The sequence below is a fragment of the Solanum verrucosum genome, unplaced genomic scaffold (assembly GCF_900185275.1).
Source record: "Solanum verrucosum unplaced genomic scaffold, falcon-dt-bn FXZP01000057.1, whole genome shotgun sequence".
In the NCBI taxonomy this organism is placed as follows: Eukaryota; Viridiplantae; Streptophyta; class Magnoliopsida; order Solanales; family Solanaceae; genus Solanum; species Solanum verrucosum.
Window position 1 is genome coordinate 759,948 of NW_026019947.1, and position 18,506 is coordinate 778,453.

Genomic DNA, 18,506 nt, shown 5'->3' on the forward strand with positions numbered 1-18,506 from the left:
TCGAGGAAGAGAGGAGAGAGAGGGAGCGGCAGCGGCGGCGGCTGGAGAGGGAGAGAGGAGATCATTAATTTAGGGTATTAGTTTTGATATATTAGAAGGAAGGAGATGGAATTTAATCTGGACCCTTGAATAATATAAGATGTAGGGCTGAGATTTGATCTAGGATTTAATTTAGAGATGGATGGATGGGATTAAATCAGTTGGAATCTGAAATTGAAATAAGAATGGGCCTAAATTGAAATAATCACTTGCGACTAAATTGAAATTAGAGGCTAAAATCGAAAGAGAATTGCATAGAAAGAGGGCTAGAATTGAAATAAATTGGAATAGAATGGACTATAATTTAAATAATTTAGAGGAAGAATAAGGAAATGCTATCCGATTAATAAATACTACATATTAAAACATTTTCACACATTATTAAAAACATCTAATATTTTAAAATATAAGTAAAGTAATTATTTTGAGTTTAACTATCGATAAATATGATAATTTAAAAATAATAATATTTTTATAAATCATGCATACTAAAATATATAATTTTTTAGACAACCTTAATTTTTATGATTTGTTTTTATTTATGTTCTTCAATTGCAATTTCTTATTTTAAAAAAATAGACGTGTGCCTGTTAATTAAAATAGATGCAGAATTTCAAATATTAACCATTTTTTATATGTCTCTATAATATATTAAGTTGTTAATTATTGTATTTTATAGTACATTTTGAACCTAATTTTTTAATAACATATGTTATTTGCCATGTCCCAATTTATGTGGCATTAATTGATAGATTTGTTGGAGTCGAGAGATTTATTTTGTTAATTATTGTAATTTATAATTTGTTTTTCGTCAATTTCGTCGACTATTTATTTTATTAATTATTGTAATTTATTGTTTCTTTTTCGTCAATTTCAAACAATATATGTTTATCATATAATCAATTTTATGTGGTACCAATAGAATTTAGAGAGTCAATTAAATTTTGTATATAAGTTTTAAATAATTAAGCTGTTAATTATTGTAATGTATAGTATTACTTATATTATTTTTAAATATATTTAAATATTATATCTTAGGTTTTTTATCCTAATTTATATGGCATTGATAGAATTGAAAGTGTCAAATAATTGTTAATTATTGTAATAGATAATATGGAGTATTTAAGTGATTTATAGTATAGTAATTAATATATAATATGTAGTATTCAAGTGTTATATTATGGAATTTAAGAAGTTATTGAAATTTTTATATGATTTTAAAAATATTTTAAATTGTTAGCTATTGTGATTTGTAGTACTTTTTTTTTTTTACATAATTTTGAAAATAATATTTATTACTCTGTTTGTTCTAATTTATGTGGCACAGACAGAATTTCAAATATTAACCCTTTTTTATATGTCTCTTTAATATATTAAGTTGTTAATTATTGTATTTTATAGTACATTTTGAACCTAATTTTTTAATAATATATGTTATTTGCCATGTCCCAATTTATGTGGCATTAATTGATAGATTTGTTGGAGTCGAGAGATTTATTTTGTTAATTATTGTAATTTATAGTTTCTTTTTCGTCAATTTCAAACAATATATGTTGTTAATTGATAGATTTTTTGGAGTGGACTATTTTTTTATTAATTATTATAATTTATTGTTTCTTTTTCGTCAATTTCAAACAATATATGTTCATTATATAATCCATTTTATGTGGTACCAATAGAATTTAGAGAGTCAATTAAATTTTTTATATAAGATTTAAATAATTAAGCTGTTAATTATTGTAATGTATAGTATTACTTATATTATTTTTAAATATATTTAAATATTATATCTTAGGTTTTTTATCCTAATTTATATGGCATTGATAGAATTTAAAGTGTCAAATAATTGTTAATTATTGTAATAGATAATATGGAGTATTTAAGTCATTTATAGTATAGTAATTAATATATAATATGTAGTATTTAAGTGGAAGGTGGTGGGGTCCACTTATATAGTTTGATAAATATATTGGATATTAGTAGTGATTTATAGTATAGTAATTAATAATATATAATATGTAGTATTTAAGTGGAAGGTGGTGGGGCCCACTTATATATTTTATAAATATATTGGACATTAGTAGTGGTCTTATTGGCAAAATGGTAGTCATTCCTAGAGTCTTCTATAATATAGTAATATATATAATTTAACTACACATCAACAAAAGTTTAATTTAATAAATTTAATTTATCGATCAAGTTAATTTTATAAATTTAAATTATATACCTTCTAATTATATAAATTTAATTTTATTGATCAACAAAAGTTTATCAATATCAAATTTAATATATAAATCTCCTTGAATTGATCATCGGTATTTCTTTAATTGATAATGTATTTCATATCTGAACCACTAGTATATAAGACTTGATTTGTTAAACTACTCGAGGAATATATATATAATTAATCAACGTATTTCATACTCCGATGAAGTATCCTTTACATGTCATCATAATTAGGAGGTGATCACTATACTTGAAATCCATTCAAGATCGAACATATATAATAATACTATCTCGCATGTCATACTGGAATGGATTATATGTTAGCTCTTCACCTCTACTACATCATGACATGAGATATTAAGTTTATGATTAGACGACGGACTGATAGGATTTGTACATTACTCTATAAATATAAGTATAATTATCTCCTAATTCATATCAACGTAGTTTCATACTCTAAATATGGATTATAGATATTTTTTTATTTATTTCACGAATTCTAACATTTTATTTGTAAAAGGATACAAAATTGTTACACTTTTTGAACAATTAATCGTAGGTGTAAAATGAAATTTTAATATTATGCACAATAGCAAAATTATGATTAATAGGAATATTTTAAACATACCGACCTCCGGATGTCGCTTTTATTAAAAGTAATTAGATATAATAAATAATACCGACCTCATGAGGTCGGTATCACATTAAATTTTAAGATAAATAAAAAGTAATCATGTTAATTAAATAATATTGACATCGGGAGGTCAGTATTTTATATTAAATTATTTTTTAATTTATATAAAACCGTCATTCGGCGGACGATTTATTTAAAGTTAATTGAAAATATTAATTTATTACATACTATTTAATTTTACCGACATCTGAAAGTCCGTATTATAATTTTTTTTGTTTTTAATTTTACACAAAACCATTTTTCGGAAGACGATTTAAATAAAATTAAATCAAAATATTTCTCAATTTTGTTTTTTATATGGAGAAATAGGGAAAATTGCGTCTACTAGTGCAGATATTTTAAAAAAAGCGACGGACAACGTCTCTATGTCCGTCGTTTTTTTTTAAAAATGTTTGACCAACATTTTGACCAAAAAGTAATAGACTAAGAGACATTGTCCGTCGCTTTCTTAAAATATTTGACCAGATATTTTGACCAAGAAGCGACAGACATAAAGATGTTGTCCGTCGCTAATTTAAAATATAATTAAACATTTAAAATTAATAAAAAGCAACGGACGGCATCACTTTTTTAAAATTAATAAATAATTGTTTTTAATAAAAAGTGACGGACTGCATCACTATCTATATAAAATAATTAAATAGCAAAAATACGCGAAAAAAAGCGACGGACTAAGCGATGTCGTCCGTCGCTTTTAAAAAAAAAATTAAAAAATTATTTTAATTAAAAAGCGACGGACTAAGAGACGCTATCCGTCGCTTTTAAAAAATGTTTGACTTGATATTTTGACCAAAAAGCGATGGACTAAGAGATGCCGTCAGTCGCTTTTTTAAAAAACTAATTAATAAAATAAAATAAATTAAAACGACGGACAACGTGGTTATTGTTTAATTTATAAATAATTATTTTTAATAAAAAGTGATGGACTAAGAGATGCAATCCGCCGCTTTTTGTAAAATAATTTTAAAAGTAATTATTTTAATTAAAAAGCGACAGACGGCATCTCTTAGTCCGTCGCATTTTTGGAGCGACGCCGTCCGTCGCTTTTTCTTCTGTCGTTTTTTAGCAGATTTTTAGTAGTGCGGGATAACATGATATCTACATGTTGAAGAAGCACTTGGTCTATCATCAAGTATCAAGAAATATGGATCTCCACGGATAAATACGGTCTCCTCAAGAGTTGTGTAAACCAAATCCATGGCAACCGTGGCTCGACGGATTTTTACCAAGCCTAGAGCTCAAATATCAATTTCTTTTCGTGAGAAGAGCGAAGTGCCGCAGCCTTTAGGATGAACATGATATACGAAACCTCAGAATCTTTAAATTACCGAAAACATTGAACAGAGCAAAAAAAAGTACAATTATCTAAAGGTAAAGTGTTCACCACCATATTTTGTTTTAATAACTTGATTTTATTTGTCCTCTACTTATACCTTTATTCTTTCAAAATATCATTTTCTAGCATATACTCTAAATTGTTTTTTTAAAAATAATGTTGATATATCTTTTTACACAAGGGGTTGTTCATCTTGAAGAAAATTACTAGTTAGATTATCAGTTTTTCTTTCCTTTTTGAATCTTTTTTGCATGATCTGGCATTTAATTTTCATAATTACTACATGTTTCTTTTATGCATACATAGTCCTCTTCTTGTTTTAAAAATATTCTGCTATTTTCTCTTACTTTCAGATATTGCATAATGGGCTATTATGTTAATGCACCAGTGGAATGGTGTTGTGAAGAATGTGATATTGGAAAAGGGATAATGTTTTCATCGAGTGGACTACAAAATGTGCATTATGAGGGACCTAGGTTACCTTTCTCTGAAAAGTTTTGTCAGAGTATTGTGCAACCAAAGAAACATAGTAAGTTTTTTTGTGGACATCGTATTAACTGGGAAAGGAGGTACGGACAAGGAAAATGAGATATCTACATGATGAAGAAGTACTTGGTCTATCATCAAGCATCAAGAAATATGGATCTCCATGGATAAATACGGTCTCCTCAAGAGTTGTGTCAACCAAATCCATGGCAACTGTGGCTCAAGGGATTTTTAGCAAGCCTAGAGCTCAAATTTCAAACTCTTTTCGTCAGAAGAGCAAAGTGCAACGGCCTTTAGGATCAACATCATATACGAAACTTCAAAATCTTCAAATTGCCAAAAACACTAACCAGAGCAAAAAAATAGTACAATTATCTAGAGGTTAGGAGTTCACCACCAGCTTTTGTATTAATAACTTAATTTGATTCGTCCTCTTCTTATACCTTTATTCTTTAGAAATATCATTTTCTAGCATATACTCTAAATAGTTTTTTTTAAAATAATGTTGATATATCTTTTTACACAAGGGGTTGTTCCTCTTGAAGAAAATTGCTAGTTAGATTATCAATTTTTCTTTCCTTTTTGAATCTTTTATGCATGATGTGGCATTTAATTTTCATAATTACTCCATGCATATTTTATACATACATATTCCTCTTCTTGTTTTAAAAAACATTCTTCTATTTTCTCTTACTTTCAGATATTGCATGATGGGCTATTATGTTGATGCACGAGTGGATTGGTGTTGTGAAGAATTTGATATTGGAAAAGGGATAATGTTTTCATCGAGTGGACTAGAAAATGCGCATTATGAAGGACCCATGTTACCTGCCTCTGAAAAGATTTATCAGAGTACTGTACAACCAAAGAAACATTGTAAGTTTCCTGGTGGACATCGTATTAACTGGGTAAAAGAAGTACAGACCATGAAAATGAGATATCTACATGTTGAAGAAGCACTTGGTCTATCATCAAGCATCAACAAATATGGATCTCCGCGGATAAATATGGTCTCCTCAAGAGTTGTGCCTACCAAATCCATGGCAACCGTGGCTCGAGGTAATTTTAGCTAGCCTAGAGCTAAAATTTCAAACTCTTTTCGGGAGAAGAGCAAAGTGTAGCGGCCTTTAGGATCAAAAGGATATATGAAACCTTAGAATCTTCAAATTTCCAAAAACAATGAACAGAGCAAAAAAATAGTACAATTATCTAAAGGTTAAGTGTTCACCACCATATTTTGTATTGATAACTTGATTTGATTTGTCCTCTTCTTATACCTTTATTCTTTAGAAATTTCATTTTCTAGCATATACTCTAAATAGTTTTTTTTATAAATAATATTGATATATCTTTTTACACAAGGGGTTGTTCCTCTTGAAGAAAATTACTAGTTAGATTATCAGTTTTTATTTCCTTTTTAAATATTTTTTGCATGATGTGGCATTTAATTTTCATAATTACTCCATGTATCTTTTATACACACATAGTCCTCTTCTTGTTTCAAAAATAGTTTGCTATTTTCTCCTTCTTTCAGATATTGCATGATTGGCTATTATGTTAATGCACTAGTGGATTGGTGTTGAGAAGAATGTGATATTGGAAAAGAGATAATGTTTTCGTCGAGTGGACTAGAAAATGTGCATTATGAGGGACCCAGGTTACCTTTCTCTGAAAATATTTGTCAGAGTACTGTGCAACCAAAGAAACATAGTAAGTTTCCTGGTGGACATCGTATTAACTCGGTAAAGGTGGTACGGACCGGGAAAATGATATATCTATATGTTGAAGAAGCACTTGGTTTATCATCAAGAATAAAAAAATATGGACCTCTGTGGACAAATACGGTCTCCTCAACAGTTGTGTCAACCAAATCCATGGAAACTGTGGCTCCAGGGATTTTTAGCAAGCCTAGAGCTCAAATTTCAAACTCTTTGTGTGAGAAGAGCAAAGTGCAGTGGCCTTTAAGATCAACAGGTATATACGAAACCGCAGAATCTTCAAATTGCCAAAAGCACTGAATAGAGCAAAAAAAAAATAGTACAATTATCTAAAGGTTAAGTGTTCAGCACCATATTTCGTATTAATAACTTGATTTGATTTGTCCTATTCTTATACCTTTATTCTTTAAAATTTTCATTTTCTAGCATATGCTCTAAATAGTTTATTTAAATATAATGTTGATATATCTTTTTACACAAGGGGTTGTTCCTCTTGAAGAAAATTGCTAGTTAGTTTATCATTTTTTCTTTCCTTTTTGAATCTTTTTTGCATGATGTGGCATTTAATTTTCATAATTACTCCATGTATCTTTTATGCATACCTATTCCTCTTCTTGTTTTAAAAAAATATTCTTCTATTTTTTCTTCCTTTCAGATATTGCATGATGGGCTATTATGTTGATGCACCAGTGGATTGGTGTTGTGAAGAATGTGATATTGGAAAAGGGATAATGTTTTCATCGAGTGGACTAGAAAATGTGCATTATGAGGGACCCATGTTACCTGCCTCTGAGAAGATTTGTCAAAGTATTGTGCAACCAAAGAAACATAGTAAGTTTCCTGGTGGACATCGTATTAACTGGGAAAAGGAGGTATGGACCAGAAAATAAGATATCTACATGTTGAAGAAGCACTTGGTCTATCATCAAGCATAAACAAATATGGATCTCCGCGGATAAATACGGTCTCCTCAAGAGTTGTGTCAAACAAATCCATGGCAACCGTGGCCCGAGGGATTTTAGCAAGCCTAGAGCTCAAATTTCAAACTCTTTTCGTGAAAATAGCAAAGTGCAGTGGCCTTCAGGATCAATAGGATATACGAAACCTCAGAATCTTCAAATTGCCAAAAACACTGAACAAAGCAAAAAAAAAAAAGTACAATTACCTTAAGGTTAAGTGTTCACCACCATATTTTGTAATAATAACTTGATTTGATTTGTCCTCTTCTCATACCTTTATTCTTTAGAAATTTCATTTTCTAGCACATACTCTGAATTGTTTTTTTAAAATAATGTTGATATATCTTTTTAGTTTTGGGTACATGCAAGCTGGTAGGGACGCCACTAATATTATTAAAATAATGAGTAAGGCACTGAAAAATATTTGACATAATGATAATCTGAATGTGTACTGCTTAGTCGAATGATAATTTATCTCACCTCTCTTCCTTTTTGCATTTCAGGGATGTTTTGACATCTTAGGTTCTTTGGAATTTGTACCTGGGATGCTCAATAGTTATATCCTGGCTCATCCTCCTTCTATTGTTAGACGTAAGGTGTATGAGTTCTCAGGCCTTTTGCCTGATACTGTTAAATCTGAACTAGATCATCGTGGTAATAACTGGGAAAGTCTATTCAACAATCATATTCCGGGTAAAGAAGATATAGGACTGTATTTCTTTTCAAGTGAGAAAGAAAGGTCAGCTTCTTCCTTATATATCTATCCACAAAGGGGCACTGTTGAGGGAAAATATCTATCAAAATGATAGTTTATATAGGATGGTCTTTGTTTGATGTATTTTATCTTCAAATTTTTCAAAATATGGTACTTTTTTCCAAGATGCATATCTAAGCCCAAGACAATCATCTCTGCTTTTATCACGTTGGCGAAATGGAAAGATGATTTGTGTCACTACCACTTTTGAAAATTTTAAGAAGAAAAATCATACTACCATTGAAATCATTTATGATGAATTCCTCTTTGAAGTATTTAGATGTCTTCCTAGTGGCCAAGAGACAAATGTTTGTCCAAGCGATGGCTCATACTTTTAAGCAACATTTCCAAGGATGAGATCGCAAAATCTAATGGATATCTTGCAATGTCTTTTGTTAATAGGAAATCCACAGATGTCAGACTTTCTGCTATTGCCGTTGGAACTGCAAACCGTGGAGGTTTAGCAAAGCTATCTATTCAGGGAAACAACATTTGTCGTGGTGTGACTGATATTTGTCTCAAGGATATTGCTCGAGGTTTCCACCTCAACTGGATTAGAGAAAACAACAATAACGAATCAAGCCGCCCTTTGCTTTGAAAGAATTCACACGCGGCCACCAGCTTTCCAAAAATACAAGGAGATGTGCTACTTACTGCTCACGGAAACATCCGACCTATACTATAGTCAAGTCGTTCACATATCTTATCTTTTTTCCTTTTATTCATCATATTGTTAGCTTTGACCCAATGAAAAATGGGCCCTAGTCTCAGGGAACTTTTCTTGTGGAATGTGTCTACTATTGGTGATGAAGGCTTAGTGTCATTTGTTAGAGAAGCTTGATATTTTCCAATGGATAATAAATAGAGGTATGTTCTTGTTGAATTGTGTTTGCCACCTCGACCGAATCAGATAAAACAACAATGTTGAATCAAGTCACCCTTTACCTTGAAAGAATTCACATGTGGCCACCAACTTTCCCAAAATAAAGGGAGATTTGCTGCTTACTGCGCACAGAAACATCTAACCTATACTAGAGTCAAGTCGTTCACCTCTATTTCTGATCTGCCTTTCGTTTATTCATTATATTTTTGGCTATGACCCATTGAAAAATGGGTCGTACTCTGAGAGAACTTCCTTTGTGGAATGTGACTTTTGTTGGTGATGAAGAGTTATTTGAGATTGCTCATGGGTGTCATCTATTAGAGAAGCTTGATCTTTTCCAATGGCCAATAAATAAAGGTATGTTCTTAATTAATTGAGGTTGCCACCTTGACCAGATCAGAGTAAATAACAATGTCAAATCAGGCCGCCCTTTGCCTTGAAAGAATTCAGACGCGGCCACCAGCTTTCCCAAAATAAGGGGAGATCTGGTGCTTTCTGCTCACAGAAACATCCAACCTATACTATAGTCAAGTCGTTCGCCTAATTTTTTGATTTACCTTCCATCTATTCATTATATTTTTGGATTTGACCCTACTCTCAGAGAACTTTCCTTGTGGAATGTATCTTTTGTTGGTGATGAAGACTTATTTGAGATTTCTCATGGTGTCATCTATTAGAGAAGCCTGATCTTTTCCAATGGCTAATAAATAGAGGTATGTTATTCATTGAGGTTGCCACCTCGACTAGATCAAAGTAAACAACAATGTTGAATCAACCAACCAACCCTTTGCCTTGAAAGAATTCACACACGGCCACCAGCTTTCCCAAAATATGGGGAGATCTTCTGCTTACTACTCACGGAGACATTTGACCTATACTATAGTCGAATCGTTCACATATATTTATAATGATTTCCTTCTATTTATTACTTCCTCCGTTTCCAAAAGAATTACTTCCTTTCCTTTTTAGTCTGTTTCAAAAAGAATGACCTCTTTATTTTTTTGGTAACATTTTAATTTCAACTTTCTACGTGGCATGTTTAAGGCCACAAGATTAAAGGGTAATTTTGTACATTTGACATAACTTTAATCTAGGACCACAAGATTAAAAAGTCTTCTTTATTTTCTTAAACTCCATGCCAAGTCAAACTAGGTCATTCTTTGTGAAACGGAGGGAGTATATTTTTAGCTTTGACCCAGTGAAAAATGGGCCCTACTCTCAGAGAACTTTCCTTGTGGAATGTGGTTTTTGTTGATGATGAAGGCTTAGTTGAGATTGCTCATGGGTGTCATCTGTTAGTGAAGCTTGATCTTTTCCAATGGCCACTAAATAGAGTTATATTCTTGATTCATTGAGGTTTCCGCCTCGACCAAATCAGGGTAACAACAATGTCGAATCAGGCCGCCCTTTGACTTGAAAGAATTCATACGCGGCCACCAGCTTTCCAAAAATAAGGGGAGATCTGATGCATACTACTCACAGAAACTCCGACCTATACTATGGTGAAGTCATTCACGCATATTTCTGATGCTCTCCTTCTATTTATCATATTTTTAGCTTTGACCCAGTGAAAAATGGGCCCTACTCTCAGGGAACTTTCCTTGCGAAATGTGTCCAATGTTGGTGATGAAGGCTTATTTGAGATTGCTCATAGGTGTCATATGTTAAAAAAGCTTGATCTGTTCCAATTGCTAATGAATAGAGGTATGTTCTTATTTCATTGAGGTTTCCACCTCGAGCGAATCAGACTAAACAACAATGTTGAATGAGGCATGCCCTTTGCCTTGAAAGAATTCACATGTGGCTACTAGATTTCCAAAAATAAAGGGAGATATGTTGCTTACTGCTCACAGAGACATCCGACCTGTACTATAATCAAGTCAATCACCTATCTTTCTGATCTACTTCCCTTTTAGTCAACATACTTTTGTCTTATGTTGGTGATGAAGGCTTATTTGACATTTCTCATGGGTGTCATCTTTTAGAGAGGCTTGATCTTTTCCAATGGCTAATAAATAGGGGTATGTTCTTGTTTCATTGAGGTTTCCACCTCAACCGAATTAGAGTAAACAACAATGTCGAATCAGGCCGCCCTTTGCCTTTAAAGAATTCACACGCGGCCACCAGCTTTCCCAAAATAAGGGGAGATTTGCTGCTTACTGCCCATGGAAACATCAAACCTATACTATAGTCTAATCGTTCACCTATCTTTCTGATCCACTTTCCTTCTATTCATTATATTTTTGGCTTTGACCTGGTGAAAAATGGGTTGTACTCTTAGAGAACTTTCCTTGTAAAATGTGTTTTTGTTGGTGATGAAGGCTTATTTGATATTGCTCATGGGTGCATGTCATCTGTTAGATACGTTTATCTTTTCCAATGGCCAATAAATAGAGGTATGTTCTTGATTCTTTGAGGTTTCCACCTCGACCAAATCAGAGTAAACAACAATGTTGAATCAGGCCTCTATTTTCCTTGAATGAGTTCACACACAGCCACCAGTTTTCCCAAAATAAGGGGAGATCTACTCCTTACTACTCACGAAAGCATCTGAGCTATACTATAGTCAAGTTGTTCACGTATATTTCTGATTCTTTCCTTCTATTCGTTATATTTTTAGCTTTGATATAGTGAAAATGGGCCCTCCTCTCAGGGAACTTTCCTTGTGGAGTGTGTCTACTATTGATGATGAAGGCTTATTTGAGATTGTTCATGGATGTCATCTGGAATCTTGATCTTTTCCAATGCACAAGAATTACTAATAAGTCTTTGTTAGATATAGCAAATAATTGTCTCAATCTTAACTCTTTGTCGATAAATGATTGTTCATATATTGGGAATGAGTCTCTCAAAATTGTGGGTGAATATTGCCCGAACCTTAAGCATGTTGGATTAAAATATTGTCCACTCGTTGGGGATCAAGGAATTGTGGATCTCTTTTACTTAATTGTTCATGTTTTAACAAGAGTAAAATTTGAGGAACTACACATAAACGACATCTCTCTAGATATTATCTCATATTATGGAACTGCACTAACATATCTATCTCTTGCTGATCTTCAAAGAGTAGAATAGAGGGATTTCTGGGTCTTGGATAATAATCATCATCTACGAAAGTTGGAGGCTCTTTTAATATTGCTTACTATGAAGTCAATAATTTGGGTCTTCGAGTTATATGTAAAGGTTGTCTAGAGAACGGACCTTATAACCTGCACCCGCTAGCCTTTGTAAAGTCGATATTTCTATCGAGTATCGGCAGGACAAGAAACGAAGTAGCTCGCCTAAAAGGACAGGAATGAAGCTTCGTGTTTGTTTTTCTTCAAACCCCAATCTGCTCTCGCTCGCCGCTACTACATGGATAATCTGTTGTATTACCCTAAAGAGTCATACTCATATCCAGGGCATTTTGTCCTTGAAAGAGCATTCAGAGACCGAAGCCCCGATGAGCGATGGCCGTAACTATAACGTTCCTAAGGTAGCGAAATTCCTTGTCGGGTAAGTTCCGACCCGCACGAAAGGCGTAATGATCTGGGCACTATCTCGGAGAGAGGGTCGGTGAAATAGACATGTCTATGAAGATGCCTGGACAAAAAGACCCTATGAAGCTTCACAGTTCCCTCGGATTGGCTTCATCAAATGATACAAGTCTTAGATAAGAATCTACAACGCACTAGAACGCCCTTGTTGACGATCGTTTACTCCGACAGCATCTAGGGTTCCTCGAATAATGTGATATCTCACACCGGGTAAATCCTTAACCCTTCCACCTCTTACTAAGACTACAAAATGTTCTTGTGAATTATGGCCAATACCAGGTATATAATGAAGCTAATTTTCATCGAAAAAAGAGGTCATCTGATTACCCAAGCCAGGCTTTATGGTATACGTTTGAACTGTGGTACGGAATTAAAGAGTCTTTCCTTGGCGAAATGCTTCAGTGTGAAAAACTTTCACTATGCAATCCGTTCGGTGGTTCCTTATTGCAACTATTGGAAAATGTCCTTGAGTAGGAAATACAACCATTGATGTACTACGTAGACTATGTCACAAATTAACTCATCTAGAGCTGAATGGGCTTCTTCGTATAACTGATGAGGGACTCCTCTCTTTTGTTCAGATATGTAAATCTAATTTGATGGTGATGAATTTAAGTGGGTGTATCAGTGTTACATACATATCAGTTTCAAAATTAGTCAAGTGACATGGAGAACCTTTGAAGTCTCTAATCGTAGATGGTTGCAGATATTTTACTGATGCAACCTTAGTAGAAATTGCAAACTCCTGCTTACTTTTTACTAAACTTGATGTTTCAAAGTGCTATATTTGTGATTATTTGGTCATGTCTGGGTCTTATGCATTTGTGTCTTTTTATGATAGTAATATCAGTAAATTTAATTTCAAAATTTCTTATTATAATTTCTGGCATTGTCCAATCTTTGCGACTAAAAAAACATTTTTATTTACTAAACTAAATAAAGAAGAAAACTTAATTGGTTATAAATCTCTTAATACAAGTAATAGTACAATCTAAGAATGATAACCTTTTAGCTTGCCTTGTATCTAACAGAGTGAAGGTTGGCACCACAAGTGTTATGGAGAGAGGTGATTAACAATAAATTAGACCATCAACATAAATTTTGTCAATTCATGGTAAATTTTATTAATAAATAATACATTTAGCTTAAAATAAAATAATGAAAATTTGTATAGGTCATTTTAACTTATTCAAGAACTAGTTTTTCGACACGTGTATTACACGTGATTATCAATTCAGAAAATTTAAGCAAAGATTTGAATAATAGGCTTTGCACAAAATAATATTGCAGATTCTTTTGTGAATGTTCAATGTGGATATATATATATATATATATATATATATATATCTTATTCACACGAACCTATGAAGATAATCAATGAAAAAAGGGAGAAGGCACAAGTCCCCCCCTAAACTATGTCTCAAATCCCAGAGACACACTTTAACTAAACTAAAGTCCTATTACCCCCTGAACTCATTTTATATATAATATTGTACACCTTTTGGCTTATGTGGCACACCCCGTGACTCCACACAGTTGAGGCGCGTTGGAGATATTTGGATGTCACGTAAGCCAAAAGTGTACAAAATTACAAAAAAAAATGAGTTCAAGGGGGTAATACGATCTTAGTTTAGTTAAAGTGTATCTCTGGGATTTGAGACATAGTCTAGGGAGGTACTTCTACCTTTATTAGTTGAATGCAATAAGGTATATATTTATTTCAATTTGATGAGGTTCAAACATTTAATTAGTCATATCTCACTCATATTACCTTATAGACGATATTTGTTGTGTATTTTTCTTGTCATCTAACCAAATGTGTTTTGCACATGTATTTTACTAAATATTTTTAGATGTCATATGTTCATGTGGAAAATAACTACATTTTATTTTTTAGAACTATATTTGTATATTAATTTTTATTTTATAAGTTATAACATAGTGACGTTCTGTTTATTGGCTCTCATATTTGACTTCTTGATTGACTATGTACATAAATCAAAGAAAGTTATCTAACTGTCCATAGTTAACTAAGAAATGTTTTCTTTTTTTTTAACCAAAAAAAATAAAAATAAAAATTAAAGAATATATTCTATCTGTGAAATCGTATATATAATCATATGTTTATCTTACACCCAACAAAGATATAGTTCATATACTTGTAAACAATTTTCAATTTATTCAACAAACCATGATTCTTTCAAGGAAAAATAACAACAATGTGTTATCACATATATAGGGGCAGTATAATAATATGAAAAATTATTGGTCAAAAGTTAATACAAGAAAAGAAGAAGATAGAAATAAATAATGTAATAACTAAGAGAATTCATAAATTATAACTAAAGAATGTAAAAGAGTGTGAATAACATTTGCAATAATTAGTAATAACTAAGAGAATTTATAATGTTATAACTAAAGAATTAATGTGCAATAGATGAATTTCTAATAAATTTTATACTTACATAAATAAATAGGACTTTTAATTAATGTTACTATTTTTTTATAGTTATTAGATTTTAATTTAGTGTAGGAACAAAATGAAAATATTTATTCCATAATACTGAATATAAAATTTATTTTGTTAATGATAAATTTTTAATGATTCATCTATATTCACATATTTTCACATTTGTTGTGAGCTTTTTTTAAAAAAAGAACTTGGAAAATTTTAAAATATATTTTGAAGTTAGATGATCTTGTTAACTTGATAATACATTTGTGACATATATAAATACCTACCCATAAATATCAATATTCGTCGAAAATACTGAAATATTAAGAAATAGTAAATTAACAAAACAAAAGGGCAATGTTTACATAGTAATAACTAGTTTGAAGCAAACTTCCTGGCAATCTAAATCACATAAGTAACATTGATAAATAAAGTCATTTTTTTTATCTTGAGCATCAAAAAAACAAATCATGACAATTCTCTAACTCTTGACAAGTTTAATAATTTTGGAAAAAAATATTCAGAAACATTTATCTACATCACAGGAGAAATTGTTAAAAAAAAAATGAATTTAGACTACAATAGAAATTAAACTAATACAAACTTCAACTGACGTTATTACAAGTCATATGAACTTTTCTTCGTACAAAAAACTGAAATATTAAAAAATAGTAAATCAGTAAAACAAAACGGCAATGTTTATATAGTAATAACTATTTTGAAGCAAACTTCCTAACAATCTAAATCACATAAGTAGCATTGATAAATAAATTCATTCTTTTGTCTTGGGCATCAAAAAAACAAATCGTGACAATTCTCTAACTCTTGAGAAGTTTAATAATTTTGAAAAAAGATATGCAGAAGCATATATCTACATCACAAGAGAAATTGTTAACAAAAATAAATAAATTTACACTACAACAAAAATTAAACTAATACAAACTCCAACTGACGTTATTACAAGTCATATAAACTTTTCTTCATTGAAAATACTTAAATATTGAGAAATAGTAAATCAGTAAAACAAAAGGGCAATGTTTATATAGTAAGAACTATTTTGAAGCAAACTTCCTGAGAATCTAAATCACATAAGTAGCATTGATAAATAAAGTTATTCTTTTGTCTTGAGCATCAAAAAAACAAATCGTGACAATTCTCTAACTCTTGAGAAGCTTAATAATTTTTGAAAAAGATATTCAGAAGCATATATCTACATCACAAGAGAAATTGTTAACAAAAATAAAAGAATTTAGACTACATCATGTTAACTTCATTTATTGGAACATTACATACTAATGTACATATTAAGCAAAAAAATAGCTATTATATCATAAGAATTATTTTCCTCAAGTACTTGAGGTTAAGGAATATAGTCTCTTAGGTTAGAACAATTTACTTCATATGAATAGTGGTACCTCATATTCCGCTAAACTTCGAACTCACTCAACAACAATAAATTACACGATTTTTCTTAAATGCAAGAAGAAGAAGAGTAGAAGATTTAAAAAAAATTGTGGTTGAAGAATAAGAGGAAACCCCTCTATTTATAGTCAACAAAGGGTAGTATGAACATGTTATTTTTGGGTTTTATCTTAAAAGTCATGACCTTTCCGAGAAGTGACAACTTATTGAAAAAGTCACTACTCTTTGGAAAAGTCACAAATCTTTGAAAAAGTCACAACTCTTTGGAAAAGTCATAACTCATCGAAAAATCACAGCCCTTTGAAAAAAGTCACAACTTATTAGAAAAGTCACAACTTATCGAAAAAGTCAAAACATAAGTTAAAAATATTATAGTAATTTAACATTCAAATTAGGAGTTCATGCTTTTAAGGTAATATACATAGATTGGGTTTTATTTAGAGTGATGAGTTAAGTTCTAGACAAATTTAAAAAAATTTACAGCTATCACATCATTAAATTGGTGTCGAAAATTATATTTTCAATTAAAAAGGAATGCGAAGATAACTAATTAATCAACTATATAAATCATTTGGATTGGTTGCGCACTTGCGCTCTATTTAGGTCTATATATTAAATTAAAGATTCATAATAAATTGTTCATTTTTATAGGGTAAATTTCTTAAATGATAACTAGATTAATTGAATAGTAAAATCACTTATTTATTGTCATATAAATAGTATCACACCAATAGGAAAACAATTTTAACACTAATCTCAACTTATTCGATTCCAGAATCATCTATGCGTATTTTTAAGAAACTTATTTTCCATAAAATATTTTTCTCCGTACCAAAAACATTCTCTAATGTATTATGACTGTTCTTATAGGCTACTAAAATATTTCCAACAAAAAGCAATTTGCTATTAGCTACTCAATTTGGTCCAATCATTTTTAATCTGTCAATCAATCCTATTTGGAATTACCAATTCTCTAGGAGGAAAAAGCCATAATTGTGGGTCCTATGGAAAGGAATAATTGTCTTTTTATTAAGAGTGGTGCTTGATTCAATTTGTGCACACCTAGATAGTCTATCCGAACTTGCTACATCCTACGAGCACGAAAAAGTAGGCAGCAAATTACTCAATCAACCAAATGCTTTAGTCAAGTTGAAACAAATCACCTAGGATGGTGGCTAGCTCTCACATCATAGTTTCTAACTTTCAATCCTGGGAGACCAAACCCTAAAAACCACTATTGAAGTGGGAGATGTTGTCAATCTGTGTATAAAAAACCAGAATTACTGATTTCAATAAACTTTGCAGAAACACGAAGTAACCAAAGTTTAATAAACCAGTAAGAATAGATGAACATAAATTAATTGACAAAACTAAAATCTGTAAAAAACGTACCACAATCTGGAAAAACAGAATCAGAAAAAAGATCAAACCCACTGAATGCACAGTGTCCCCTTAAGGAAATTATTCCCCTCTAGTATCTAAGGTTTGATTTGTAATATGTCCTCCCAAGATAGAATGATCTCAATCACCAGTGTATTGATACCCAAAACTCTGCTGTCAGTGAACCACTCAACAACAGTAAAGTACACGAAGAAATTTTGTGCAGAAGAAGAATAAGAAATTAGAAAAATTCGTAAGGAATAAGTCTGAGGAATCAATGTATTTATAGGCAAGAGGAACTGGTTCCGAAAGGTTGCAATCCTTTCAGAATCCACACGACCATTCATGAAAGTTTGCAACCTTTCAAACGGTCATGGTTGTTTCTGAAAGTTGCAACCCTTTCAGAACAGTCACTTCCAACGGCGGGAAATTCAAATAAAATGGGAAAGATTTAAATAAAACGGGTCGTGCGTGGATCCGAGTCGGGTCGGGCCAATTAACTAATTAATTGAATTGGTTAATTAACTAATTAAAACGTTGGTCATTTAATTTAATTTAATTAATTAAATAATTAATTAACTAAAATAATTAAAACAAACTTTGTCCAAAAAATAATCT